General features: G+C 44.9%; 1 pseudogene; it reads left to right on the top strand.

Annotated features, from left to right (window-relative positions):
• The first annotated feature begins 2,747 nt into the window (after positions 1–2,747).
• The window catches only part of LOC118916124 (solute carrier family 22 member 4-like), a 43,585-nt pseudogene continuing 18,888 nt past the window's right edge, over positions 2,748–27,444 (top strand).

Here is a 27,444-nt window from a genome sequence, read left to right as displayed (position 1 = left end):
TCCTCAACACCACAGAGTGACCCCTTTGTGGAAGGAAGTAGATAGGAGAGCCTTCTCTCAGGTCTCAGCATTCAGAACAACCAATCCTCTGCAGTGCAAATTTATCACTTTTGCACTGTGATCCTGAGCTGAGCTGCTGGAATACTCAGAGCTGGATTTCAGGGCTGCCCCTGGCAGAGGTCCTAGGGCAGGAGGGCGGGGGTCAGACCTACCCCTGCTCGGTAGCACAACCCTTCCTCCTCTGAGCTTCCTGTTTGCTGGGGTTCCTTAGATTTCGGTTTAACACTTCTCTCTTGCATGTTCCTTATCAACACCTCCCTCTACTGAAGACATAAACGTGTGAATTCATTTTAAATCTACTTCAGGGAAGTTGTGAGGATTAGGAACTGAACTGCTCTGTAAGTGCCGTGGAAGCAGTACCACTGTGAGTGGAGCTGGGATTGGGTAGGAGGCAGAATGCCTTCCCTCGAGACAGGATCGTCTTGCCACACACAGCAACCTCCAAGCCACAGCCATGAAATGCCTACTGGCATCTGCTTATTTTTTTAAATAAATGGAAGCTCATTGAACATACTTCGAAAGTTTTGCAACCTCTCTCAAGATTTTGCTGAATCGGCTTGTGACAAGAGCTGGGAACTGAAACTCTGGCCAAAACCCCCATTTTATGGATCCACCAACAGGGACTTGTTGGGGCTACAGCAGCCCACAGGCCCCAGGCAATGGGAGGGACCACGCTTCCTGGAAGACTGGGCGGGAAGGAGGGTGGAAGGGTTTAGAGGGGAGACAAAGAGCAGAGCCCCAGAGAGATGTGCAAGTCACAAGTTTGGCCTGTGGTGGGAATGACCTGGGTGCACAGGATTCTCCAGAGGGGTCTGGTCAGAAAATATAATCATAGACACCCCTGGGGCCACTTAACGCTTTTCGACAAAGCAGAGGAAACTTTTGCACCTGGACCAGTGACCGTGCCCTCTGCCCTGCCCCTTGGGAGTTCCAAGCACCGCCCCTCTGGGGGGGTGCCACCTGGGCCTCATAAGCTTCACAGCTGGGGGCTCCCCAGTCAGAGCCTCAGCCTCAGCTCGCCTCTGCCTGTGGGAGCTGAGCAGTTCCAGAGGCCTTGCCTTTCCTTGCAGAGGAGGAAGGTGAGTTTCAGGGAGGAGGGCCACTTGCCCCAGTAAATGGGAGAGTCAGGAGTCAAGCCCAGGGCTGTGAGGCCTCTGCCTTTACACAAAGGCGACAGGCTGGCGCAGGGGAGGAGAGCTGCCCTGCAGCTGGCTAACCCTCCGGCGGAGCTGCGCTGGGGCTCGGCCTGCTGCCTGGCGGGGCTCTTCCCTGCAGCAGGGCCTGGTATGTGAGGGCACTTGGAAGAAGGAAAGGTGGGAGAGGGCCCCTTGTCAGTTCACTGCCTGTCTTAGGTTGGACTGAATTCAAGCTACTTCCACCCAGAGAAAGGGAGGTCCCTCAGGCCAGCAGGCCAGTGAGGTCTCCTGCTCTCCTCGCCCGCAGTCCCTTGCTGGAGCCTACTTTGGCTCAGTTCTCCAGTCTTTCCCTTCCAGGGTTTTGGCTAAGGGTGGGGAGGGGGCAGTGGCCCCACTGGAAAGTGGAGTCTTTATACCACCAACCCCCTCAAAAAACACACAGCTGCCATGATCACTGCCTCCCCACTCCACCCCTGCCTCTTAGAGGACACGTGATCTGTCCACAAAGAGTCATGAGCCAGACTCAGGGCCAGACGGTGAGCACCCACTTCTGCTGTGGGCTGGGCCCCTGGCCTGACTCTGGGGCCACAGAGCTGACGCAGGCTGGTTCTGGGCCTCCCAGAGCTCACATTCTGGAGGAGATAGTCTCAAATCTCTGGGAGGAGTGCCCCACTGGCCCCTGAGTACGATGTGGGGACCCCAGCAGGAAGGTGGGAGTACTAAAGAGCAGTGCTGGGGAAGGCTTCCCAGAGGATGGCTGGCCCTCCCCCAGGGCACAAAGCCCACAGGGACCCTGAGCCCAGCAGCCTAAGATCTGAGTTTGGAAAATGGGATGGAAGACTGTTCTGCTCACACCTGGGCTCCCTTCCAGCCATTGGTCCCCATCAGAATCTGACATTCAGACTTCAGCCAACTACAGTCACTACTGGCATTGCTGGAAGCTACACTTCCCATACAACAGTGGTTCACAATTTTGGTTGCACTTTACACTCACCTGGGAAAAAATTTTAAATCCAAATACCCAAACAGCATCCCAGACAATAAGAACCTGGGGCGCCGACACCAGAATTTTTTGAAACTCTCCAGGATTCCAAGGCCAGCTAAGGTCGAAGCCCACTGCCAAACAGGGAGGCTTGGTTCTGCAGGGATGGAATTACGGCGCTGCTATTAGATGTGGTTACAATCTGTACTGCACCCATCTTCCAGAACCGTGGTGGCAGAGTCTGCCCATGCCTTGTTCTAAAGAGCAGATGTCCATATGGGCCTTGCATAAGCTGCTCTCTGCTTTCGTGATGTGGCGCCTCTACAGGAGGCTCAGACTCTCAGAAGTAGGGCAGCTGGACACCCTGAGGCTGGACCAAGGGGGAACCTGGGAGGATGTGACGCAGAGAAAAGTCTGTGACAGCCCTGAAAAAAACCCAAATCTGCCCCGCTGCCTGGCTCAGGGCTTGCCACATGCCCTGAGTTACAGCTGCTGGAGATGGCACATGCCACATTTTGTGCTGTGCCATCCTCCACAGCCTTGGCAGGAAGAGCATCCTCTTCATGACCATGGCTGTGCAGATTGGCTTCAGCTTCTTGCAGATCTTCTCCTCAGCTGGGAGATGCTCCCTGTGTAATCTGTCATCATTGGCACGGGCCAGATCTCCAAGTATGTGATGGCCTTCAGACTAGCTAGGAATGGCTTCTGACCCCCAGGGCTTCTCTTCCAGCGCTCAGAGAGGCCTGGGAAGAGGAAGCCACCAAATTGGGCACAGGGAGTGTTCCTGCACAGAAGGAAGCACCTCAACCCATGGGCTGTGCCTCTAAAGCGTGTCCTGTGGTGGAGGCTGTAGCCACGGGATCTTTGACCCAGTCGTGGGCAAGGCAGGCACTCCCGGGGAGCCCGCTCTGTGCTGGGCCCGGGAATGTGGTGGTGAGGAAGAGCTGCGGCTGGTGAGGACCAGCCACATGGTAACAGAGACACGATTCAGGAGCACAGGGCTTGGGGGAGGTGCAAAGGAAGGGGTCTCGGCAGAGGCACAGCCCAAGGATGTCTTTGGCCTGGGTTGTGGCAGCTGGAGACTTCTGAGGGGCCGGGGCAGCTCTGCTTGGCTCATGAGGGACTTAGGGTGGTTGGCACGGCCGGTGGGCAGGCGGAGGAGCCACGTGTCACATCAGGCTTCTCTTCCAGCCCGCTATTGCTGGGCAGATCTGGCCTCACCCAAGTCAGAGTCCGCTCCCAGAGCTGGTCAGCTGCATGCAGGACGAACCTGTGTGCCAGTGGCAGGCCTGTGTCGTAGCAGCAGCCCTGCTTCTGGAATCTCAGGCTGCATGAGGGGACTCACAAGCTGAAGGCCATGAGGAGGCCTCCAGAGCCCTCGCCAGCTTTTCCTGGGAGGAAGCCAGTGAGCTCCAGGCAGGCTGATCAGGGCCGTCTGCAGGAGTACGGCTCCCCGACACACTCTCTGAGGCTCCCTGCTCTGAGCAGGTGGGAGAAGGAGCAATAAGGAGAACCTCTGGGAAAATTCCCACCATCTCTAGTGTGATAATAGATCCTTGTTGCCTCAGGGCTGTCCCAGTTTATCCTTATTGTGTAATGATTAACAGTGCCCCTTTTTATAAATCCAATAACTTCTTGCCTCAAAAGTCTGAATTTGGTAACATGATTCTTATCACTTTGAAGAATCTGGATGAACCACCGGCTTTGGAGATCCTGTGTTCTCTTAGTTGAGGATGTGCACATGCTCTATCAGGTTGCCAAAATGGAATTGTTCAAATTCCTCTCCTTTAATCATCTGTGAAGGGTCCCTTGCCACAGGCCAAGGTGTCAGAAGAGGGCAGAAGGGAGAGCATGCTGAAGCCACATGGTCCTGGCACATAGCACCCTCTTCAGCAGGCCTCAGCAGGAAGGGACTCTCTGCTCCAGGCAAGGGAAAGGAGGGGAGCAAGGTTTTCTTAAAGAAAGTCATTTATATAGAGGACACAGAGAGCAACGAGGCCAGTAATTCTGGAGACTGGATATTGGAGGAATTTAGGAAAGAAATTGCAATTTCCTAGTGCCCAGTAGCCCCAGGGCTCTTGGGTACAGCAAAGCCTATTGTGCTCACAGTCTGGGTGCCCCAGAATCCATCTTCCTTGTTGTGACCCTCCCTATACCTGACAAGCTCAATGTGTGGCTCTGCTTGGGCCAGACACATACTAGAGACTAAACAGGCCTCCTCCAAATAGAGGATTCTGCCTCAGGATATCCAAGCCCTTTAGGAAGACCTAGAGGACCATCTGAAATGGATGTCAGAGAATCATGGTGAAATCAGAGAAGCTTTAGTGTTGGGATTGGGAGCCAGAAGGGCTTTGTGCCGGGCATGGAATCCCCCGGGTTCTGCAGAAGGTCCAGCCTGTCCAGGAGCACAGGGTCCTTCTGGGGCCACGGAGCCTCCCCTGGCTGATACATGAGGCTGGAAGAGCCCACCCTGGCCTCCTGCAAAAAAGTCCTCCCCAGCTGGCCCTGACACTATAACCTACTCCCCTCCCTACTCCCCATGCTAAGAAGAGACAGGAGGCCAAGGGGAAGGTAAGATCATGTGAGATCGGTGTACAAGCCAGCAATGGGCAGGACGCGGGGCTGGGGCTGCGGCTGCTGGGGGGTGCGCTGGGAGCTACCCAGGCTGTACTTCCACTCCTCGTGCTCTGGGGCACCCTGCTGACCGTATCCTGGCCTGAGGCTGCTGGGTCTCAGGCGGCAGCTGGTCTCTCTGCGGAACAGCATCGCCCTCTGGTGTTTCGGAGCTGAAATGGCAAAGGGCTGGCAAGACTGCGCTGCTTATTTCCTTTTACGTCTTCACATGAATTCAGGGAGCTGAGTTTCTCCCATTCTCAAAGCAGTGCAGAAATGGATCCTCTCCTTGCTCCGCTTTTTAAAAATTATAAAACCTGCCAGAGTCAGTGGATGCGAGACAAGGGGAGGCGAGAGCAGTGCTATCCAGAGGAACATGAGTGGATATGCTGGGAAGTGAGGGGCTGCCGGAAAGACGCTGGTTAGGAGGGAGTGACACTGAGGACCAGGAACACGGACCCTCCCCACACGCCTGCTCCCCTCACAGTCTCCCACTGCCTCCCAGAAATAACACCTTCAACCTGTCCACAACTTCCTGGGTAAAATGCCAGCGGCACCTTCCTTTTCCCCTCATAACTAGCTGTTTGAATTTATTTTGCATAGTTAACTGCCTCTTGTTTTGATTGACTCACTAATTCAGCACTTTCCCCAAGGATGTGGAAGAGGAGGGTGGGGAATGCGGGTAATGTCTCGCATCCACACTAATTTCACCAGTACCCCTTCCATCAACCTCCTACGCAACATTTATTCCAGTGAGCTGAACTGCTTAAAGCTCTGCTCCCTCTGTTGGCTGGATGTATTCTTCCTTTTGATATGCATGCAACTGATGACATTTTCCTTTATGCCTTTGGCTACCAGGAAGCTCAGGCAAACTTGAAATTTAATTATATCAATTATGCAGCCTTTATCAGCCACATAGTTTTACAATGTTTTTAAATTGAGGTATAGTTCGCATACCTTGTATTCACTCTGATAAAGTATATTATTCAGTGGTTATTAGTATGTTCACAAAATAGTACAACCATCAACTCTAGCAGACTCCAGAACATTTTCATCACCCCCAAAAGAAACCCTGTACCCATTACCCGCATTCCCCACCCTCCTCTTCCCCATTCTTGGCAGCCACTCATCTACTTTCTGTCTGTACAGATTTGTCTATTCTGGACATTTCAGATAAATGAGATCATACCATGTGAGACCTTTGTGACTGATTTCGTTCTCTTAATGTTTTCAGGGTTGGTCCAGGTGGTAGCATGAGTCAGTATTCCATTGGGTGGATAGACCACATTTTGCTCATCTTTTTATCAGGCGATGGACACCTGGGTTGTTTCCACTTGTAGGGTACTGTGAATAATGCTGTTGACATTCGAGTGCAGGTTTTTTTGGGATATATGTTTTCAGTTCTCTTGGTTATGTACTCAGGATTGGAATTGCTGGATCACGTGGTAATTTTACATTTAACCATTTGAGGAACTGCCAGGCTGTTTTCCAAAGAGGTCAGTTGCATATTTTTGTTCTTTTCTCCAAGACTTAATTTTTCACCTGTCTTTCTATTTTCCTTTTATGTTACCACTATTTTATTGTATTCAAATTATAAGCTACCTCAAAACCTTCAAGGGATGAGATAGGATATACATACATGAAAAGATGCAGAAATTTGCTGGCATCCCTTGTCCGCACTGCACCATGTGAGGGCAGACCTGGGTCGGTGGGTAGGGAGGCGAGGAGGCAAGGACTCCCTCCTGTCTGGGCTCAAGGAACGCACGTCTGTCAGCAGAGGCACCAGTGCAGTTATCACTAAGGATAAGGGTCACAGGCAGGGAGCAGATAACTACTCTGGGTATATGCAGAGGTGTGCAAGGTCACTTTGAACTAGAATTATCTATGAAGGCTTATAGAGAGGAGAGAGGAGGTCCTGAGCAGGAGAATATCTGTTAACTTGAAGAGAATTCTGAGCATTTTCCAGGGAGCAAAGACAGGTCTGGTCTTCTGGTCAAAGGCACTGTGCTCTCCATTATTCCCCTGACAGGTAGCGCATTTCAGCTATTTGACCAGGATAAAAGAATGCACTATTCCTTAGCACCTACCACATGCCAGATATGCTTCTAGGCACTCTCTGTACATTACCTCAGTCCTCATAATAATAATCCCATGAAGTAGGATTAATCAAAGCCACTCTAGTGGGAATGAGTGTCAGGGAGCCCAGGCCCTCTGCACATGGCCGATGGAGCACACTCCCCATCCAGGGGCCCCTGGGCAACTGCACCATGGTCTTGTTCCTTGAAGCGGTGTCTCCTGCAGGCCTCTGCTGGTCATTCACGGAGGGCAGCTCTGCCTCCATGTGTAATGGATTCAGTGGTTCCTAGGCTGACTACCCCAGAAGGGCAGTGAGTTACTTCCCATTGGAGACAGTGCTCAGATTCAATGACAGCAACAGGTGGTGGGCAAATTCTCCTGGCCAGGACACGCCCCTGTGGCTAAGATGTCAAAGGCTCACTCCCAAGAGACACTCAGAGGCCCAACCAGACCACGACCAACTGGGCTTTGCCCCAGGAGCAAAAACCTAAAGGGTAAAGGAGGCCAGGACAGGGGACCCCACTCAGCAGAGCCAGCAATCACCACTGCCAGCTGACACATGGACCATTTGGGGCAGCACCCTTCAGGCCATGAAAGGTCTGCAGGAATCAGAACTCTCCTAGTGCTCCCCAAAGGGAGCCAGTTGGTTCAAAGACCAGACCAGGCAGGGAAAATGCAAATCCTGACTTCTGAAAGGTGGCTATGGCCTCACCCGTCTTTCATGCATGTCACCATTAGAATCTCAGTTGAAGGAATTCTTAACAGAGCCAAGGCTTTGCTCCCAGGTGATATTTTTCTAGAAGGTATTCATAGGTCAAGCAGATCAGGCTTAAATCCTGTCTGGGCCACCTACTGCATATGTGTGGATTTAGGCAGTTTGCTTCAGCTCTTTCAGTCTCAGCTGATTATATGAAAAATAGAAGTACTATTAGTTCTTATGTAATTGTTGTCAAGATTCAAAGACATACTATATGTAAACAAATAGTCAAGAACCTGGCTCAAGGTGCCTACTGAATAAAAGGCTGGCTATGACAGTGATAATGATGGTCACATGAGGAGGAGGAGGTGGCGGGGTGACTGTCTCAAAGCCAGAGAGCAGGAAGTTGTGCTAACAAGGAACTAATCAGGTTTGTACCATTCATGTTGCTCTGCAGAGATGCAGATTTACAAAGCTTCTGTACTCCCAGGAACTCTGCAAAATTAGAACAACTTTGCTCTGGCCTGAGACCAAAGCTTAGAGAGGGAGATGATCCAGAAATCCAGTGGTATAACTCCTCTCTCTCCGCTCATCAGGGACATGGAAGCAGGGAGCTCCCTCGGCTTATGATTCTACCAGATTTCCACCTGGTTCTGGGCACTTTCTCTTTCCCATAATCAAATCCTCCATGGCTTCACTTCTGAATCTGCTTGGGAAGGAAGCACCCCCTGCTCATTCCCATAGCATGATAATCACAGCCAAAGGGTGAAGAAACCATGGCATGGTGGCTCTTCCTGTGGAGTGGTAGGAAGGTCATTCATGAGGTGAGGAAAGATCTGGAAATGACACTCATGATCCTCAAAAAAAGTCAGGCCCCACGCTTGGAAATGAGTTTAGGGGCTAAGCAATAGCAATGCCCTGTGTGGTTAGGGCTACTGTCCACACTCTGGGATCTGAGAGCCACTCTGTACTGGCCATTTCCATCAGCCTGGAAGTTAGAAATGGCTGTTCTAGAGGGAACCAGTGAGCACATCTCTCAGTTGTGCTGAGTGAGGAAGAAGTAGGGTGAGGACAGGACAGGTAGGCAGTGAGAATGGGAAACCAATGAAAAAGAGATTTTACTGCTTCTCTGGAATTAGCCCATAATTCTTTAGCCTGTCTTCAAGGTTTACAAACACGGCTGAGGAAATCTCTTTGGAAAGCCAAGCCTGAGTGATCTTTACATAGTCTGTTTTGTATTTTCTGAGCTACTTCTCCTTGGTGGGCAGATCTCAAATGAAAGGTGGAGCCACTGCCATTAGCCAGATCTCTGCTCCTAGGGCAGAGGACCAAGAGTGGACGCTGTGGAAAGGTCTGGAGCTCTGATGACACAAGGAGCCTCTGCCGGGACTCCAGGAGAACTGGTGCCAAGCCATCCACTGTAGTGCTGAGCAGAGCAGGAGCTGAAAGCCTCCTGCACGTCCCTGTCCCAAACAGGGCCCGGCATCCGGCAGTGTTGGGCCTTTATGGTGTTGTGGGGAAGCTCAGTTCCCTGGGTGTGTGGCTGGCTCCAGGGCTGCCACCCACAGAGCCAACAGAGCAGCAGCTCGGCCTCTCTCTGTGGTCTGCCAGGGGGGGTGGGTCCTGGGCATTGTGTGGCTGTGGGGGAAATGCAGCCCCGGGTGCTGGGGTCTGCTCTGTGTACTTCCAGGGCCAGCTGGATTCTATTTTTCATCTCTCATGGCTTGAGGGTGACTGAGGGTGTTCCAACATGACTTAAACAGTGAAGTTTCCCGGGAGAAAACTGTTTATTAATGGTGGAGAATTGTAGGAAAGGCTAAAGGCTCCATGACCCCATGTAGCCCCTTAGGAGAGCCCCCGCCGTCTCCCGGACCGTCTGGACCTGCTCCTCATCTGGAGCTCTTATTTGGAAACGTGGCATGCTCAGAAGAGATCACCTTTTGGGGGTGGGCATGATATTTCTAACATGAGATGGCCTTTAAGAAATAAATCTATGGCTCTTTTAAAGTCTCATGAGAACTCATTCTTCTATAAGGTGGTGAGTCTTGGGCCCCTTTCCGCCTTCCTCCAGCCTAACCACGCCTGCTCTGGGCCATGAAGCAACATGTTTTTCCTCTTCTAAATGGGTATAGTTTGGATTCTAACTGCCAGGTAACAAAGTAAAAACCAAATATTAAAGTGAGTTAAATGCTAATACTCCTCCCTTGTTTTGAACAGGAACAGAAATTCTTGGCAAGTCAGTTCGTATTATATTCTCCACATTAGGCGTGTGCGTATTTTTTTCTGCGGCCACTGTTTTTCCTATTTCACCCGAGACTGGCGGATGGCGCCGCAGGCCCTGAGGGTGCCAGGGTTACTGTGCGGCGGCTTTGCTGGGGAGTGGGGCTTGGTCCCAGGAAGTCCCTGCTGCGGGCCAGCCCACCGGGGCCAGCCTTGGCGTGGCCTGGCACGGTCTCGTGGTCGCAGGTGGCGGAGGCCGGGAGAGCTTTGTCTCACGTGGGGGCGCCCATGTGATCTGAGACTGTGCCACAAAGCCCCCTCGACAGGCCATCCAGGCCCCACCTAGGCTCTCCCCACTCTGGTCTGGTGTCGGTCATTCAGGGAGGTGGTACTCTGGGTCTGGCTGGTTCTGACCCTGTCCTTTGCACATTTTCCCTCTCTAGGAAATCCCTCTCTCCTTATTAATTCAACTAATGGAATTTCCTCCAGTTTCCTTATCATGTGACAATTAGCATCTAAGACGTGCCTGTCTAACTGGCTTCGTCTTGAAGGGCAACTCATTTGCTGAATGAATTGTTAGAAAAATGTTCTCTTCTTTCCTCCCACAGCACAGCAACCTGATTTTGACTCATCAGTATGGGAATAATGAAGTTTGGAGAGACCAGCCCCAGTTTCACCCAAAATTATTATGGGAGAGACCTAAGGGGAGAGAATTGATTAAGAAAAATAGATAAGGTCCCAGTCCTACCCTCTTTTTTGGGATTCCCCATTTCTTTAAGCTAGAGGAAAAGGGATTTCTTTCACTGGGCTTGCGTTCTCTCTCTCTCATTAATTCTTCTTCGTTTGGTTTCATAATATCAAAATCAAATCTCTAGCAGTGACTGTTTTACTGAAGTGATTGATCTCTACCTGCTTATATACGATGAAAGCTTCTTGAATCATTTTTTGGAACTCACAGTTTAGACTCACCCTCATGTTGCCCTGTCCTGGCCCCATGGCCTGGGAAGTTGCCTAGAATGTCCTTTATCTTAGTGCCCCTGGTAGGCAGCCACAGAGGTAGCCCACCTTGGTCTTATTAATCAGATGGCTCAGGCTGGACCGCACCAAGCTACTGTTTTTTTTGACCTCCAAGGATGCTGGGCTTACCCGTAAATTCCTGGCATGGGTGCGCACAGGGATAAAGAGCCTTTTTTTTTTCTTCTTACTTCCTTGGAATTTGAAAGACCGTGTATTAAAGTTTAGATGCTATTCTGATTTGGAGGTTTCCTCTGGCACCCAGTGTGAGGGTCAGAAAAGCTTTTGATAAATAAAGGCAGGCCCTTATCTACACAGCTCTGCCTCCATGGAAAGCACTCGAGATTGATAAGAGCAGGGCGGTTTTCTGGAATGAATCATTGTCATCATCATCATCACACCCTCTGACCCTCTCACCACAGTCCCTTTGCTAACTGAATTTATTATAAAAGATGTTGGTGACCAACGATTCTCTCGAGACACAAGACAAGATTATTCAAAGGTTATTTTCTTCTCCTGCAGATGAGTGATTTTCATGACCTATGTTGTCATTTGGCATAGAGACCAGTACTTACAAAATGTGCTACGATCAACCTTATTAGTGTATGCTTCTATCAGAAAGAGAGAATAAAAGTAGAAGGCCTTGACTGACCATAAAGATTAGTAGGGATTTTAATCTGTGGGGCTGGGATCTCAGCCTCAGGACCAAATATTGCAGCCAGGAGCAAATCTGATAGGTCAGTGCTTTGAGTGTCCCGCAGACATGGTGTGTCCCACCAGGAGCAGCCTTCCTCTTGCCCCAAGGAGAGCTCCTTCTTCTGCCGCCCACAGGCTGGCCCTGAGTGCCCCTGCCTGTGGGCACACGGTAGCAAGGACAGGATGGCCCCGGACAGAAGGGCAGCCTGGGGCCAGCACTCACAAGCTGAGTGCTCCTCCTGAAAGTTAACAAGCCTCATCATTTCCCTGTAAAAACAAACTATCTTTCTTTTGAATAACTCATCCTTGATAGTGCGGCTTCCTGGAGTGTTGCTCATCTGCCAACTGGGCTGGCGGGGTGTGGGGAACGCTGCGGGCGCCCGGCTCCCTGCTGGCTGCTTAATATGTGATACACACTGCCCAGCAACACCCTCCCTCTGCTCACTTTGAATTAAATCTGCAGAGCAGCTATGGTGTATGGCCTCCTTTGGCATTCCTCTAACTTTCTTATGATCAGCGAGACTTGATTCTTCAGGTACCAGAAAACCATGGTAATTCAAAAATGGAGATTGCAGCTGCTCTAAGTACAGAGGGCTGGAAATAGGAAGGGGACCTATACAGAGCCACTGTGGGTGGTTTGGGGGTGTTCTATGTCCCAAGTTCCCTTTAAAAGGCCTGGCAGTAAGTGACCACAGGTATGAATGGAGTATGTGTGTAGGGGGAGGGGAGGGAGCCCACACATGCAACGCAGGGAAAGCTTTGCAATATCTAATTGACCAAACATTGGGAGCTGAGGCCAGTGATGCCCCTCAGAGCCTGTACCAAGAAAGGTGGGATAGCTCTAAGACAACCTGACTGGGGAAAGATACTGCTCAGAAGCAGAAGTGCCCCTGAAGTATATAATGGCTGTGTAGTAAGACCACTAATTCTGCACTAATACAGTAGCCACTAGCCCCCTGCAGCAATTTAGATTAAAATGCATTAAAAGTAACTAAAATTAGAAAATCATTTCCTCAGTCTCCCTGGTCACACTAGCTGATAACCACATGTGGTTAGTGGCTATGGTATCAGACAGCACTGATACAGAACTCTGCAGAAAGTGTCTTAGTGCAGCCTTAATCACAGCTACTACAGGGATCGACGAAGGATATATTCTGAAAACCACAAACTGGGTTCATTTCTCAAGCCATGTGCTGGTAGGCTGGGGAAGGCAGCAGGCAGTGGCCATTTGATACATTATGTTTTGCTCTGATTCTTACTGGGGCTTTGGAAGAACCCATTAATTAGAGGAGGCCTCTGTATATGCTACCTGTAATTTATTTTCTAGGATCACTAAATACTGACAAATAGGTAAGGAAAACAAGAGCTGGCAGAAGAATGGCTAGGAGATTCTGAGAAATAAAAATCAGGGAAGACTAGAAAAATATAAATAAGTATAAAAATAAATAGAAAAAGTTAGGAAAGAATAGAAGTCAGCTGTATTGGAGCATCAGGTAAAAATGTGAACAATTGTGTAATAAACAAAATAAGTTTCTAGAAAAAAAATGTTTTTTTAAGACAGCCTTGGCTGTCTTCCAAAAACTGGTTTGGGTTCTCAGTGACCTGGGAATCCATGCAAAGCCATGGGTGCAGCCCACAGGAGGGCTGACCTCCCCTGACTGCAGAGACAGCCCAGGGAACACAGATACCCCAACCATTCTTCACCCAATAAATGGTGAGCCTCGCCAGATGGCCCACCAGGAATTCTCCCAGGGGGCAGAACACTGAAAAGGTACTAGACTGTGTTTCTTTGATGAGCCACACTGGCTTTTTCGTTTTAGATGGTCCTCTCTGGCTGCACTGGCTTAAACCCACCCACTGGTAATGTTACCCCTTACGGTGTGCCCTGGCTTCAAGTACAGCTAACGATCAGTCGTATGATTTGATTGGAATTTTGAACTTGAAGGTGCTTTTATTTATTCCCATAATCAATGGAAATCCTATGAGGCTTCCCTCCTGATTTTCTCTAAAAAGACAAAGTAGAATTACACAAAATAAAATTTGGGGGCAACTTATAGTTCATAGTGTCAAACCCTGCTACTGTGTAAAATTATAAACCATTAAAAATAAATTTTAGGTTTATTCCTGAATCTTCCCAGTGGCTGATATCCCAGAGAAGATTCAGAGAGGCTGAAGATACCATTCAAAAAGTTGCAAAAATGAACAACATAGCTGCCCTGGTGTGATTTTTGATCTTGCATCAGTCAGTATTTGCAGATTTTTCCCCTTGAGATCAGCTATGCGTTCTTGATTTGATGGAGTTTAATTTAATTCAATACGTTTCAAGTGCCCACTTGTACCAGGCACTGTATGAGGCCTTAGAGACACAATGATGGTTAAGTTCTGAGATAAAACCCACCTCAAAGGTCTAGGTACAAATTAAGTGTAATAATATGTATAAACAGCTTAGCATACAGAAAGTGTTGTTTAAATATTAGTTGCCTTCCCTTTTGCAAGTTTTTTTTTTTCTTTGTAAATGATAGCACCTTTATTCCAGGTATGGTTCCAAACACTTTATAAACCCCTTTTGCAAGTTTATCAACAACTTTTTATTGGTGTTGCTCCATACCATTGATGCAGCTACATACTGGTAATTTCTGAACATCAGATTAAGTGGAAAGAAATGTTTTTGAGGGCTACTCCATGCATGGGTTCCCTGCAGCACCCTGAGTCTTACCAAAGTCTGCCGAGGAAGCTGCACATGTCTTTAGTCTTGCTGCATTGTGTCCAGAACCTTGAGGCCTGAGAGCGCAGGCTGGAGGATTCACCTGTGAGGCAGGAGGCCACAAGGAAAAGCAAAGTTTCTAAGATGCAGCCACACTTCCTGGCAGTCTGTGAGGACTCACAGTGTCCTCAGCCATGCTGTGCCAGATCCTAGAGAAAACAAGAAAAATTAGACACAGCTCCTAGGTCAATGTAATTAAGAGTGTCAAGAGGATCAGATAAAAGACAAATGAATGCACAAGAGAGAAAATGCTAAGTACCCAAGGAGTGGACACCGTGCCAGCAGAGGGATAGCTGAGTGACTCAGGGCCAGAGATGCAGGTCCAAACCAGCGAGGAAGCTTAGATGAATGAAGAGGATGGGACAGGACATTCTTGGCTATGAGTAGGGTAGGGGACAGCTCAGGAAAATCAGGGGGGCCGCGTGACAACATGCATGCCCCTGGCTCAAGTCTGTGCTACTGGCTACCCCAGAAAGCAGGACTCTGTGGAGAGTGGGAGGCATGCCAGGGCTCTGCTCGAAGGCTTCCCCCATCCCCAGCCTTTGGCAGAGGCAGACACCTGCTAATGGCTGGAGGATTATTACATTGGCTGTGAACCCAAGCTCTCAGAGAACTGTGGAGACAGACATCTCTTAATTCTTTGCTCCTCAGTGCAAAGGACACTCATTCCATGTCCACTCTTAGTTTAACAGAATGCAAAAATAACATTAGGAGTGTCTAACACCTGTGCATCTCAGGGCTGTGCTAAATGTTTATCAATATTAGTATAAGCTTTATACTGTTATAATACTAACAACTGCAATTAATGTAATCAGTATGTAATAGAATTACATTACTAATTATTAATATATAAAGTTATCATTGATTAATAAAATATTAATTCTTAACATCAATTATTGGATATGTGGTCTGATTCCTGTCTTTGAGGAACTTACAGTCCAGTAGTAAAGCACAGACCTCCATGGGTGAAAGCAACCATAAGATGTATAAGAGATGTAAAGTTATGGACAAAGAAAGATAAAGTCCAGTGTCCAAACACATGCTTCTGAGGGTGTTTCTTGCTGCCATGAGGCACGTGAAGCCTGACATGGACAAGCCCGCTGGGGGAGAGGGAGCATGTGCTCTCCTGAGGCCAGTCATCGCCCTGCTCACCTTGGTAGGGCCCTCCTCGGAGGACCTGCGGAGCCCTGTGCCAGCAAATGTGGCCTGCCCAGAATGATAACACAGAGCCCCCCAGATGCCAGGTGCTTGATGCTCTTACTAGCCTTAGCTTGGAGGTGCTACTATAGGCCTGCTTTTCAGGGAAGGAAACAGAGGTACAGAGAAGGGCCACACAGCCAGAAGTCGCACTAGGTCTCTCTGGTGCCAAAGTGAGTGTTCTTCACAACTGCACTTCCTTATCTCATGTTGGGGTGGTGGCATTAACTTGGACAGGAAAACATGTAGAGCATATCTTGGAAAGTCATCTTGGGCTTCTCTGGCTTTCCTTCTGAAGCACCTTTAACCTGTTCACGACATCCAGTCCAAGGGCATTTTGGTGGCTCCACGCAGGCCTGGGTACAAGAATGTTCTTATCCTGAGGTTTCCCAATCTGGCTGCTTCTCAAAATCACCCAAGGAGCTTAAAACATACAGATTCCCAGGCCTCTGGACCCTAGGAAAGATTCAGATTCAACAGACCTAGGGTGGGACCTGTCAATTTGCGTTTTCACAAGGACCCTGTGGAAGCACCAAGTGTTAGTATAGGCCTGAGCCATGGGTCTTTTCTGTGCACAGCACTACTCCCAGAACCCTCCAGGAGAAACACTAGTTCCTGCTAGTTTATGTAGGCACTTTGCTTTTTTGTGCCAACAGGGTTATACTGCTGGGGGGGCACGTCCTAGAGTTATATACTCCAAATAGTGTAGAAGAAAAATGGGAGTATGGCTGTGAGCTGCTTGAGGAGGTGTCTGATTATTCTTGGACACAGGATGCTACTGTCTGGGGAGTAGTGGCTGCACAGGCTGTTTTGACACTCATTCCTTCACAAGAGACACTCTTTTCTCAGCATCTTACTGCATACACGCTGTAGCGCCACAGAGTCCTTGTACTTTATCTTGAGATAAAGGGCACTTTATTCCCCACCTCAGAGCCTTGTAACTTTTTAGTTTCAACTCTGATAAACTTGGTTATCTAGGTTCCTAATACATGGTAAATGAACTTCAGTAAACGTAAAAGTAAAGGAGAGAAGCCCATTGATAGTGATAAGAAATTGCCCCTAATCACTGACAGCTAGCACCTTTTCCTCAATGATGCAGTAATGATAATAATAGTTCAAATGTATTGGGAATTTACCATGGCTCAAGTACTAGGCTAAATGTTTTATATATATAATCTCACCTAATCTTCTCAACTCCCAATTATTAGATCCATTCTACAGAGAAGGAAACTGAGGCTCCAAGAGGATAAAGGGTAACTTGTCCAAGGTCCCCCAGTTAACCTGAGTCTGTTCTGATGCTGAGATAACAAGAAAAGTATAAGAAGTAGATGTGGACCTCAAGGCAGTTTGGGGCTCTATGGTCCTACCTACTCAACAAAGTCCTAAGGATCACAGCTCAGCGTGGCTGGGGTCACCTGTAGTGATGCTCATGAGGCAAAGACTGTGTTAGCAGCCAGGCTTTATATAAAGAGACAGTAGGGCCAGTGTTATATGTTTAAGAGGCTCCCTTCTAAAATGGGCCACATCTTAAAATATCTTAAAGTGTTAGAATAAGCATCATATATGTAGTTGTTCTTATTCTCTGCGAATTGCAGACTTCTAAGCTTATTCAAGATGAAATGGGAGTTCCATACATGTTTTTTCCCATGCTGTCATGGCTGAAGATATTTCCTCACTACCTCTTAATTCCATGGTTATTTGCATTATTTTAGCTACAAGAACTAAAATTCATGAAGAAGCAGAAAGTTTTCATTCTGGACCTGCTCAGGACTCAGAATATTGCTGCAGTAACCATTGTGTCTTTGCTGCTGTGGTAATAAGTGACCTGGAGATGCAACAGGCATTACATACAGCGGATTTTCTTTAACTCAAGGGAACATCAAAGTGAGGCCTGCATCTTCCTGAGACAAAACTGAAGTTATATAATTCTAAGTTACCTGGAAATGTTTCAATTCAATTCATTTCAGTGATGACCCTGGTGCCTGAAACTGAGATGCTAATTCAGCTCCTGCTTCCTGAAACTGTACTGGCAATCGAATGGTGAAGTTAGAATGACCTGGTTCCCCAGTGCCTGGACAGGAGTTTTGACAAGCTTCTTACACTTGCTAATAGCAAGCTATCAAGAGATTTTTAAGGCACAGAAGTAATGACTTGACTTTGTAGACTTGATTTAATAACATACCTGCTAAGAAATGAGGAAGAAGGATATGGGAACATGCTTACCCCATGGTGGCCACATAGAAAAGGATGATAATCAGAACTAGGAGGTTGAGACTATAGCCAGTCTATTTTGAGGACCATCCTGTTTTGCAATTAGAAGAAATCAGTGACAGTTTATGTGCCTGAATTAAGCAAGTATATCCAAGCACATGCTTTTCCTTACTGAGAGCTCCTTATTTCTTCATGTCATCATGTATCATTGACAAAAATGTGTCTTCAGCAGTATCACTACAAGCCAGCAGTAAACTGTCACTAATTGTATCTAAGCTGCTCTTACAATCAAATGTGAAAATTACAAAGATCCCTAGAGCACTAAAGTTTGATTTTTTGTGTGGTTTTGTGTTAGCCCTGTGCTACCCAACCAAGTAGAGTATATACAGTGTTCCTGAAAATATTTTCCAGAATCCTTTGCTTTTCAGTCAGGTTAATAATAAGCAAATGTCTGCATAGGGGAGTCTGCCTAATACAGTTATTTTTCCACAGACTAGCTTTTACATGGTCATTACCTGTAATAACAGGGTATGCAGCACACACTGTGATACTTTGAAGCTTTTAGGGGCTGTCATTCTTTTCCCTAAAGTGGTTTTACTAAAGCAACTGGAATTTAGTGTAGTGGATCCCACAGTTTTACTGATGTTTTCTTCTTCTTCTTCTCCTTTTTCCCCTTCTTGTTTTTTCTCTTTTTTGGTAAGAGTGAAATCTGGATTTTATATTCACTGATGTGACTAACATTCTTTCTTAAAATAACATCTCTAAAACATAGACAAAAATCTCTTGAACCTAAGTATGAGTAATTTTTTCCTGAACACATCTCCTCAGGCAAGGGAAACAAAATAAAAAATGAGGAAGTGGGGCTACATTAAACTAAAAAGCTTCTGTACAGCAAAAGACACCATCAGCAGAACTAAAAGGCAAAACTAAAAGCAGAACTGTACCTATAATATAGGAGAATATGTTTATTAATGATTCATCTAATAAGGAGTGAACATCCAAAGCATACAAAGAGCCCATATGCCTCAACACCAAAAAAACCAAATAACCCAATTAAAAAATGGGTGGAGAACCTGAACAGACACTTCTCCATAGAAGAAATACAGATGGCCAACAGGCACATGAAAAGATGCTCCACATCGCTAATCATTAGGGAAATACAAATCAAAACCACAATGAGATATCACCTCACACCTGTTAGAATGGCTGCTGTCTAAAAGACAAGAAATAACAAGTGTTGGCAAGGATGTGGAGAGAAAGGAAGCCTCTTACACTGTTGGTGGGAATGTAAATTGGTGCAGCTACTATGCAAAACGGTACGGAGGTTCGGCGAAAAACTAAAAATAGAAATACCATACAACCCAGTAATTCCACTTCTAGGAATTTACCTGAAGAAAACAAAATCCCTAATTCAAAAAGACATATGCGCCCCTATGTTTACTGCCACATTATTTACAATAAGCAAGATATGGAAGTAACCTAAGTGTCCATCAGTAGATGAATGTATAAAGAAGATGTGGTACATATATACAGTGGAATATAATTCAGCCATAAAAAAGAGAGAGCCTGCCATTTGCAACAACATGGATGGATCAAGAGGATATTATGCTCAGTGAAGTAAGCCAGGAGGAGAAAGGCAAATACCGTATGATTTCACTTATTTGTGTAATATAAATACAAAGCAAAATGGAACAAAATAGCAGTAGATTCATAGACACTGAGAAGTGACTAGTGGTTACCATGGGGTAGGTGTTGGGGTGGATGGGTGGGGAAGGCAAGGGGGATAAAGGGGCACAAAAATTCTCAATCATAATAGTCATGGAGATAGTAGTACAGCATGGAGGATATAGTCAATGATTCTGTAACATCTTTCTATGTTGACAGATAGTAACTGCACTGGGTGAGGTAAGGATTTAATAAGGGTAACTGTTGAACCATGTGTTATACATTTGAAACCAATATAAGATTGTATGTCAATGATACTTCAATTAAAATAAAATAAAATAAAATAACATCTCTAAGGGAATGAGAAGATACAAACTGTTCAAGAAATATTGAAATTTGAAATTAACTAGACTAGGATAAGTATTGTTGAATATTGGCATATCTAGACCAGTGCTGTCCAATAGAACTTTCTGTAACAAATAAAATATTTTATATCTGTGTTGTCCATTATAGTACCACTACCCACATGTGGCTATTAAGCAATTAAAGTATGGCTAGTGCAACTAAAGAACTGAATTTCAATTTTTAATCAATTTTATCTATGTTTATATAGTTGTATGTGGCTAGTGGCTACTTGTAGGACAGCAAGTTTTCTAGATTTCTTGACCATCATGAAATCTGACAGTGATTCAGACCATCATTTTGTCATTTTTGTCTTTTCTTTTTGGTCTTTCATGATGCTAACCTCAGTGGCTTACTTTTCTCTCTCTCTCAACGCTCCTAATTTATGTGGAAATGCCTACCTGAACTGTTTCCTCTCTGCTTTGATTGAAATTCCAGCTTATATTACAGCCTGGCTGCTCCAGCACCCCCTGCCCAGGCATTATATCATAGCTGGGGTACTGTTCTTGGGAGGAGGTGTGCTTCTCTTAGTTCACCTGGCACCTGCAGGTAAGAAACTAGCCAATATTAACACCTTACCAGAAAGGATCCACACCTTGATGAGGCCGATTGTAGTCACTGCCTTTATATCATATGTAAATATATGTGGACTTTACATCAGAACCATTCATAAGTCATCTAGACAAGGGAGAGTTAGCTATGCAATTTCCTGTGTTCAGAACAACTCCCCTCAAACAGAAGAGTCAGCTTTGGAGATTAGGAAATCACTACCTGCAGGGGAAGAGCAACAGTCCCTATAATCCCTTTGTAGAAACATTGACCTAAACCCTCCGGCCTCTTTCACTGAGTCACAACCCTTATTCCCAATTTATTGGTACTTTTAGACCTTTGCCCTGAGGTGTATATTCCAGTCTTAGAGTTGGTAGTACAGCCAGTTCCAGTGTCAATTCTGTGATATTTGTGGTCTGCAATCTATAAGCAGTTGAAGAGCACACAAAGGGACATATGTTTCCCTTTTTCCATTATATATAACTTTCTCCTATCATTAAAATGTTAAGTCAATAGATTATTGATACCTAGCATTATACATAGAAATATACAGTTCTTAAATAACAAATAGGATAGAAAGGATTGGTCCTTCTCTTTGAAGATTAAACTTAACTGTACTAACATGCTAACAATTTACCTTGAAACTGTGGTAACAAATAAAAATGGACAAAGGTCACTGAATGCCTAAATGATCTCAGACAATAGTAGAGCAAAGCATCAAGCAACCCCTTCCTCCCCATCTTTGTCCATGTCTCTTATTAAGATATTTGAAGACAAAGTATTATTTAGGGAATATCTTTATATTATAAAAACTTTCCCCTACAAGCAAAAGGGACAGTAAAAGCAAGTGAGTTAAGAAAGGATCACTTTTAAAAGCATCTCTGTTTACACTGGGTCTCTTCCGAATTACAGCTTCTTGACCATTGGTCTGGTGATGTGAGGAAAATGCAGATCATCTCTGCTTTCTCCGGGCTGTGTGTCTGCACTGCAGAGCTCTCTCCAGCCTTGGTCGGTGACATGGCTGTGCAGTCAGTCACATCAAGGCCTCCAGAGAGGCAGCATCATTGTTCTCTACTTTGTTTACCTTGGTAGGATGAATCTTATCAGTTTATCCTTTTTAAAAATATACAAGTAATAGATTTTCCTTATGAAAAATTCAAACAGCATAGAAAGTACTAGAAAAACTACAAGGTCACCTCTTCTCTCTCAGCTCCCAAATCATGTCCTTCAAATAACTGATAATAACAGTTTGGTGAGTAGACCTCAGACATTTTGTTTCTGCACAACATATACATATGTATTTTTAAACACGCAAACAAAATTATATGTATGGTTTCACCTTCTTTTTAGTTAGTGCCTACTCTTCCAAAGTGTGTATAAACATAACTTATTTAACTAGAGTCATGGGTGGGCATTTAGGCCATTTCCAAGTTTTTGTTATCACAAATAACTCTACAATGAGCATTCCCCTAAGCCCCTACACCCTTTGTTCCTTTGATTGCATATATTTGCATTCATGGGTTGCTGGGGAATTTGAAATTTTCATAGCTATTGCCAAATGGACCTTTAAATAGTGTATCAATTTACAATGCAACTATCAACATATAAGACTTCCTGTATCTCCATATCCTCAGCAACAATATGGATTATCCACTTTTTTCATCCTTGATAGTCTGTTACGTGAAAGAATGGGTATCATTGCTGCATTCATTTCCCTTGCTTTAATCATTAATGAGGTTGAGCATTTTTTCATATACTTATTGACATTCTATTTTTGTACATACCTTGTAAACGTTTTTCCTACTTTATCATTTATGTTTGACTTTATGATATTTTTTGAAATGCAGGACATTTTAGTTTTTATATCATCAGATGTCCCATCTGGAATAACACCACAGAGGGGCTTCAGTGGGATGTTAGGCGGATGTAGGATCTGGTACTGCAAGCACTCATTAAAGATTCTACCCGGGAGAGATGTAGACACACCTCCTTATTCTTCCTAGTCATCCCTTGGTTACCTACTGGTTCACACACACATATGCATACACATTCCCAAAGACATGCATGATTCTCAGAAAAGCACATTCTAAATCTTGACAGAAACATTTTCCTATTTTAAACATATTCTGTACAACTTCCCCGAAAAACACCCAAGAAAGCATATTATTACATTGAATGGTGTTGTTTCCCCTTTGTTCTTCCCTACACTTTCAAACCATGCCTCATGGAGGAGTCTGAGAGACAGCTTTCTGTTTCATAATAGTTACTCCTGTTAGTGACACAGAGTCCTCAGAGAAGCCTCAAGATTAATGTTTTTTGTCAAATGAAATTCTTGAGTGTGTTGTTCCTCTGCAATCTCTGTATGCAGAGGGGAAGCAAGATGAGGATCTATTATTCTCCTGCCTGAAATAACGCCAGGTAAAGAAGAGATGGAGTTGTTCTTCTAATCACATTTTTAAAAAAAGAAAAAAAAAACAGGATATATACAGCATAGTGCTTTTATAGTACCTGACATACATTTCTTCGTTTAATTTGGATCAAACATTGAACATATTACTTAGATTTTTTTGAGTCGTATGGCTGTTTGGACCTAGCTTTCCACTGCAACCTACTGGTTTCAGCAAAAGCAAAGGTCACCTCAGCCACAATGGCCAGTACCTGTCCCTGCAATGTCCTGGCCAACCTTTCCCCCTTGATGTCCTCCCAGGCCCCATCTCCAACTGCCCCTACCTTAAAAGGAGAACTTTGGTAGGCAAAGATTTCTGTCAAAGGCACATCTGTCACACTGACTCAGTAGTAGCTGGGAGAATGCCAGCTGATAGGAAAACCTCATGATAATGCAAAGCAAGGAAGCAAAGGATTGTGGAAATGTGAAGTCCATGGCCTCTGCCACAAAGAAACAGATTTTTGCATACTTTTTTCTTCTAAGGATGTCTAGATTTAAGACCACTCTCAAAAACTGCTTGCCAACTTTACAAAACGATTCTCAAGAGCATCTGGAGAACCCCTGTATCTAACTGATATCCTCATGTCTGGTGACTTACAGGTACTTACAGCAGAGCTCTGCCCTACACCCTCAGGGGCAGCCTGACTGTCCTGATGGGAATCATCAACCTTTTTTCCCCTGAAAGTTTGGGAATGACTCTCCCAGAGACATTAGAGCAGATGCAGAAAGTGAAAGGGTAAGTGGAACTTTAAAAATGATGCCAAGGACATCAGAAAGAATAAATGTGCAAGAATATCTAGGAAGGTTCTGAAAAAGAAAAGTAGTAAGTGGGGAGTAATGCTCTCAATAGTGAAGCATGTAACTAAGCATTGGTGATTAAAACAGTGTGATAACAAGATAGGAAGAGAAATCACTGGACTAGAATCAAGAAAACATGAGAATTAGGTATATAAGAAAAAGGAGCAATCAAAATCAGTGGGGAAAAGTTGTTAGAACATTCAGCTAGCCATTTTGGATAAATAAAGAACTTTAATCATACTTCAAAAGGACATCAAGATAAATCCCAGAAAGATTAAAAAGTGAGGCCTAAAAATGTAAAATCATAAATGTACCAAAAAAAAAAAGTATTTTTATAAACTTACAGAAGGCCACTCTGGACAGGTTGTGAAAAGCCAAGAGCCATAAAGGAAAAAAGATTGATATATCTGATTATGTAATTTTAGAAATTGCTGACATAGCAGAAACGAAGCCATAATAAGGTCAACAAGCCAGAGGGGACATATTTGCAATACACAATATGGGCATAGGGTTAATATACCTAACATAGAAAAAAGCCCTATGCAACCAGTGGGAAACAGATAACTCAGTAGAAACACCAGCAAAGGTCATAGAGAGTTCACAGAAAAGAGTTCAGTGGCAGGTATACACAGGTGAAAATAGTACTCGTTTACAGTGATAATGAAATACAAAATAAAATAATCTGGTATCATTTTTTTTTACCTATGAGATTGTGCCAGGGTTTTTCCTTTGATACCAACCAATTCTGACACCAACTGGGTATCTTCTAATTTAACTCAGTTCTCACACTAACACCCCAGAGTTTGTATCAGACTCCACTGGGTTAAAGGCTTAGTCCCACAAGACCGCCCTCACCTCAGAGTTAGTCACACCTGTCAGGCCCCTGGGTATTTACACTTCTATCCAACTTGGTTACAAAGCTGGGCATTTCCACAGTCTCCCTCCTGAAGTTCAGTCATATGCTAGAGTGACTCATAGAACTAGGAAAACACTTCCCATACTATCGCCAGCTTATTATAAAGGATACAGCGAGCAGCCACATGACATGGTACAAAGGGCAAGGTCCAGAAGGATCCAGACACAGGGGCTCCTGTCCCTGTGGAGCTGGGAAGTGCGACCCACCCAGCACGTGGATGTGTTCAACAGGACGCTGTTTTAGGAGCTCTGGGTCAGGAACCAGGGACAAAAATCAAATGTCTTTCTATGACATCTCAGCTTGGGAAACTTTTAAAAGATTACTGGTATGGTAGGACTCATTTAGATTCTAGAGTGGAACTGCCTCCAATTCCAAATCTGCTACATACATTTCTGCAAATTACTTAATTTTCACTAAACCTCAGTCTTCCCATCTATTATATGGGAATAGCTCCTATGGCTATTATGAGATTATATAAGTTTAAGTGTTTCTAGTGCCTGGCCATGATAGAGATGAATTTGTATGTGAATGGATCCTAATCTATGTCCTAACTTGTACCACAAAATTGTTCACTTTTGATAAGTTGTTTTCTTCTAATGATATAACTACTCCAAAATCAACTTTAACTTGCTAAGAACTCCATGCTTACCTCTCTGTCCTTTCCTCAAGGAAAATGGAAAATCATAGAATACAAGTTCTAGACTCAGGAGGTTCTCTTCTGGGTTAAAAGAATTATCTGTTCATTGACTGGATAAATATCTTTCAGGGTCAGTTTGGCAGTTTGAGGAGGAGAGTCTTGAGTATTTAAGTTTCTTGAGCACCTACCTTATTTTTCAGATTCAGATGCAGGAAAAACACGAGAGTCAATGAAGAAAGAAGAAAATCCCAAAGTTCTACTAACTTCCTTCTGATAAAATTTTCACCCTGTTTGATGAACTGAAAAACAGTTACATAAGATTCTATGAAGAAATATAAAGAACTCATACACTTCAATACCCAAAAAGCAAATAACCCTATTAAAAAATGGGCAGAGGACAGACAATTCTCCAAAAAAAAATTCAGATGGCCAAAAGGCACATGAAAAGATGCTCCACATTGCCAATTATCAGGGAAACGCAAATTAAAACCACAATGAGATATCACCTCACACCAGTTAGGATGGCCAAAATAGAAAAGACGAAGAACAACAAATGCTGGCAAGGATGTGGAGAAAGGGGAACCCTCCTACACTGCTGATGGGAATGTAAACTAGTTCAACCATTGTGGAAAGCAGTATGGAGGTTCCTCAAAAAACTCAAAATAGAAATACCATTTGACCCAGGAATTCCACTCCTATAAATTTACCCTAAGAATGCAGTTTCCCAGTCTCAAAAAGACATATGTACCCCTATGTTTATCACAGCACTATTGACAAAAGCCAAGAAATGGAAGCAACCTAAGTGTCAATCAGTAGATGAATGGATAAAGAAGATGTGGTACATATACACAATGGAGTATTATTCAGCCATAAGAAGAAAACAAATCCTACCATTTGCAACAACACGATGGAGCTAGAGGGTATTATGCTCAGTGAAATAAGCCAGGTGGACAAAGACAAGTACCAAATGATTTCACTCATCTGTGGAGCATAAGAACAAAGCAAAAACTGAAGGAACAAAACAGCAGCAGACTCACAGAACCCAAGAATGGACTGAAAGTTGTGTTGGGGGTGAGTGGGAAAGGAGGGAGAAGGGGAATAAGGGGCATTATGATTAGCACACATAATGTAGTGGGCAGGGGCACAGGGAAGGCAGTATAACACAGAGAAGACAAGTAGTGATTCTACAGCATCATACTATGCTGATGGACAGTGACTGCAATGGGGCATGTAGTGGGGAGTTGATAATGGGGGGAATCTAGTAACCACAATGTTGCTCATGTAATTGTATATTAATGATACCAAAAAAAAAAGATTCTATGAAGAAGCCAAAGACTTTCCTGAAGAAATGGACCGATTATAATTAACACTAAAATGGACTGCTATTGGAGTGCTTGTCATCTAGCAAACAGTGGGCCACTCTTCCAGATAATCTCCTTATTTTAAAAAACAAACCATCTTTTGTTTTTTTTCAAACAAGCCATTTCTAGAGAGTCCTTACTAATTACTTTGATAAAATGGGTTTGTAAAATTCAATGTGTTCTGTTGGTCAAGGACTGGTAAATCCATATAAAGATTAACACTCATTTCCAAATACTATCCAAAAAAATTTTTAAGTCATTGTATTAACACAACTCCCCAGTGACAACAGTGCATGTGTGTGTGTGTGTATGTGAGCCAGCAAAAATCAAAATGACAGTTGTTTTCGAAGTGAACTCATATGCTGCTATAATCAAATGATCATACGGCAGTATCTGTATCCTGAAAAATGTACACACTCCTTTGAGAAGAATTGATGGCAGGTATTAATAGCATTTTACAAGTGAAATGCAGCAAGAAATCCAGTAGCCTGGCCCATATGACCTGTCTGCCATTAGGAAGAGAACCACGGCAGTTCCTGGCTACAGTTTTCAGTGGCTATAGCTCACAGCCCATTGAATGGTCCACACTGGTTGTGCTCTTTTGAGTATGTGACTGGGCCTTCTGTTCCCTAAGTCTGGCTTAAGAGAAATTTTACTGGTAAACGGAGAACCAAGAAAAGCACAAACCAGTTAGATTGAGAGAGATGGTTTGTAAGCTGAGATGGGTCAGCACCCAGGAAGAAGTCTGTCCAAGCCAGCAATCTGGAGAGCCCTTTAAAAGTTCTTTCCATTAATACATACCTTCCTAAACACAGTAGGCAGCTGTAACCTCTCCCACCAGGGGTGCATTAGCCAGCGACACTGGGATCTCAGATCCATGAAGGAGCAGCAGGAGGATAAAAGCCACTCATGGGATAATGTATTACCGTAATGTCAGGTCTGTGTCTCACCATGTTTTAGGCAGTCTGAGATCATAATACAGCAAGAAGTTGCTCCTGGAGATG

This window comes from Manis pentadactyla, chromosome 13 (genome assembly GCF_030020395.1).
Source record: "Manis pentadactyla isolate mManPen7 chromosome 13, mManPen7.hap1, whole genome shotgun sequence".
NCBI classification, from domain to species: Eukaryota; Metazoa; Chordata; class Mammalia; order Pholidota; family Manidae; genus Manis; species Manis pentadactyla.
Note: the sequence above shows the minus strand (reverse complement) of the source record. Positions and strands in the feature narration are given on the sequence as shown.